At 59.0% G+C, this 3,222-nt stretch overlaps 1 long non-coding RNA gene across 1 annotated transcript; it reads right to left on the bottom strand.

Moving 5' to 3' along the window:
• Positions 1–1,017: 1,017 nt before the first annotated feature.
• On the bottom strand, positions 1,018–2,242 carry LOC133103917 (uncharacterized). The gene is made up of 3 exons (XR_009703418.1): positions 2,178–2,242; positions 1,438–1,539; positions 1,018–1,173 (listed from the first exon to the last, which is right to left on the bottom strand). It is a non-coding gene; the product is annotated as an uncharacterized LOC133103917 (long non-coding RNA).
• Positions 2,243–3,222: the final 980 nt, after the last annotated feature.

Here is a 3,222-nt window from a genome sequence, read left to right as displayed (position 1 = left end):
GGACTGTTAGCCACGTCAGGACAGGGCCTGTCCCGTCCGGTCCCTGTAGCCCCACCCCCCCTGCCCTGCAGAGAGCCCTCCTCGGCCACCCGGGGGGAGCGAAGCAGGCGCCCCTCCCAGCAGCGTCAGCTCGGTGGGCGGTGCCCCCGAACATGACAAAGTCTTGGGGGAAAAGCCCTCCTCTCACACCAGCCAGCCCAGCGCCACACACACCTTGATGCTCACGACTTTCCAGAACGATTCTCTCTCAGTGAGTCAGAGGTCACACTGTGGACCCAAACCAGCCAGCAGATGGTTTGTCCAGCCAGTGTCGAGTTTGTCCCTCCTGGTGTTTTTTGAAAAATGTGAACCCGATGTCAACACGTGAAAAACCTGAGGTTTCACTTGAGCATCTGATACTTTGATTCTCTTAAGGTGTCAGGACACGGTGCCACTCTGCGCCCAAATCCTCTCCTGGTAGCTTGTGGTGGCACCGAGGCCAGGGCACCAGCCCCTTTAGACAGGCTCGTGCTCCGCAGTTTGCCACCGATTCCACCCCTCCCCCTACTGTCCCCACATGGAGACCCAGGATCTGCCACCCGAACTCCTGTGCTGCATTGTCCACAGGCCACTTGCTGGGTCCCTCCCCGGGTCTTTCCCCTTCTACAGGGAAACGGTAACAAAACCACACCACAGGGCTGGGGGGCATCCAGAACCTGCTTGGAACGTGTCTGGCAGGTGGGAATCCCTCAGGAAGTGCTGGCTGGTGGCTGGTCCAGCCCTCTTCACTCCTTTTGTTACCTGCCAGGCCCATGGGGACACTGGCTTTGAGACCTGCTGCAGACAGAGGAACCAGATGTGGCCCTTTCTCTCCAGCTTTCTCCATCTCCACCGCTTCCCCCAGCCCCACCTCCCACCTCGTCCCACACCCAGAGGGCGGGGGACACAGAGCCTGGAGTCCCGCCACGTGGGCCCTGGGTCTTCTGTTGTCCTGACCCCCACCGTCACTGCCGACCCGTCTGATGGGCATGTCCCTATTTTCTCCCACATCTCCTACCTGGATGTTAGTCCCTCCGTCCACCAGCGACGTCAGGACCGCATGGGAGATATGATCAGGTTTGCAAGGGTGTTCTTTCTTCTTACAGCCCATGTTCTATCAGTGAGACACTTCAGAATTCACTGGATGTAATATATCTTTGGGATTAATACACTATGTTAAGTACTTTGAAAGCAATCAACAACTATAATCCAATTACTACTGGCTGTATTTTTAATGCTATTTTGCCCCCAGCCCCTCATCTCAACTGTGCACCAGACTCACTCCCACACACACACGCAGAGCAGATGCCAATTTTGTGCCCCGCTGCCTCGCCTAACAGTGAGAGCGCTGAATAGTGAACAGCTGATCTGCGTGAAGTAACGTGAGAGCTCCTGTAGTCCTGGAGCTTTTAAACTTACAAACAGGTATATCAGCCAGGTTGCCATGGAGAGCAGTGGACCGATGCCAAGGCTCACCCTCCGGACTCGTGGCCTCCTCTGATCAGCAGGGTCACGTGGGCTCTGCGAGGAGGCAGAGGCATGGCCTAGCATTTTAATGACACTGACTGGCTGTGTCTGAGCGGCGAGTGTGTAGGGGTGAGACAGGACACGTATGTGTGAGTGTGTGTGCATGTGTGTAAGTTCGCACGCACAGCCCCACACATATGGGATGAAAACTGAATGGCCCCGAGGATCTGCTGGACACCTTTCATGTTCTAACAGAGACCATGAGGCCTGAGGGGTCACTGGATGGACAATTCGAGTTTCTGAGTCAGGGCGGCTGCTGACTCAGCACTGAGGAAGCAGCTCCTCTGGCCCCATCAAGACCCCCCCTCGCTCCCTTCTCTCTCTCACGTGCACCCATCCCCCCTTTTTTCCTTCCTCTTCCCCCTCCATTCACCCTCCTTGCCTCCCCCTGCCCCCCCACCACCACCGCCCCGGCCCTCTCTCATTTTCTCTCACGGCTGCCTTCTTTGTCCTGCAATCCCCCTCCCCCGCCCCATTATGGATGATGGGAGGAGAACCACATCCTTGCTGCCTGCCATATAAAACCCTCGACACCGGTTTGTACCCATTTTTCGGTCTTGCAAATCCACCCCAACTCAGGGAAAATACTAACATACATACACGCATCACATGCACAGAATGTAAACACAGACCAGAAGAAAGCCCTCCATCCTCTGTCTCTGTTTTGGTTTCTCCAGAAGCCGACCCTGAGGCAAGGCTTCAAGTCCAAGGATTTCCTCTGCGGGGTGATCACAAACAATACCGGTTGAGGGTGTGGGGCAGGGAGACCAGACAGGGAAGGAGGCCACGAGCATTCTGCCTGTTCCTCTGGGAACCAGCCAAGGGGTTGTCTGCAGCCCGTGGAGTCCAGCCCCAGAGCGCAGTCAGAAGATGGGCCTGAGGTTGTTGGGAAGGGGCGTGTCCCCACCTCCAGCAAGTTACGTCGGTGGGAAACAAGAGGCCAGTCCCGCTGGGGAGCCCGCAGCACAAACAGGCCCCGCAGCCAGGAGAGCTGGGCGTGGCCCCAACTCCTCACGCCTGGGCCCCCCGGGGCGTTCATCTCCAGCCCCTCCGGTCTCTGGGGCTCCCACACAGCCCAGCCTGGCAGCTGGGACCCTCAGGGGCGACGCAGGGGCGGCAGCAGGAAGCCAGGCAGGGGACACGTGGTGGGCGGGGCCAGGGGACTCCGGGACTTTCGGAAAGAGGAGCCCCTCCCCCTGCCGTGCTGCTCTGTGGGGCTCACCCCTGCGCGGCAGACCTCCCCCCAGCCCAGACATCCTCCCAACACGTGAGTCCCTACCGTGCCCCGCGCTGGGCTCGAGCTGGGGTGCATCGGGGAACGGGCTCCCGTCCTGGGGGAGCCGGCGCTCCAGGGAGGCTCACAGAAGAGAAACAAGAGCCGGAAGTCACCGTGGTAACATCTGACCTGATGGGCGCTGGGAAGAGCAGAAAGCGGGGACGCGGGCTGCAGAGAAGCGACAACGGGGCAGAGTGGCTTAGCCAGGGAGGGGAAGAGCGGGGGCGGCCCGGGGACTCATTGCTGCACCGGCCCTGGTGCCATCTCCCGTGACCCATTCTCTCCCACCTTCATTTTCCAGGCTTTACAGTCTCCTCCCCGAAATCAACAGAGCCCAGACCTGCTGGGCCCCGGCGTGACTAAGTGTCACACTTAGTCACACAAGTGTCACACTTTGTGTG

This window comes from Eubalaena glacialis, chromosome 13, assembly GCF_028564815.1.
Source record: "Eubalaena glacialis isolate mEubGla1 chromosome 13, mEubGla1.1.hap2.+ XY, whole genome shotgun sequence".
Classification (NCBI taxonomy): Eukaryota; Metazoa; Chordata; class Mammalia; order Artiodactyla; family Balaenidae; genus Eubalaena; species Eubalaena glacialis.
This window is presented reverse-complemented; position numbering and strand designations above follow the sequence as displayed.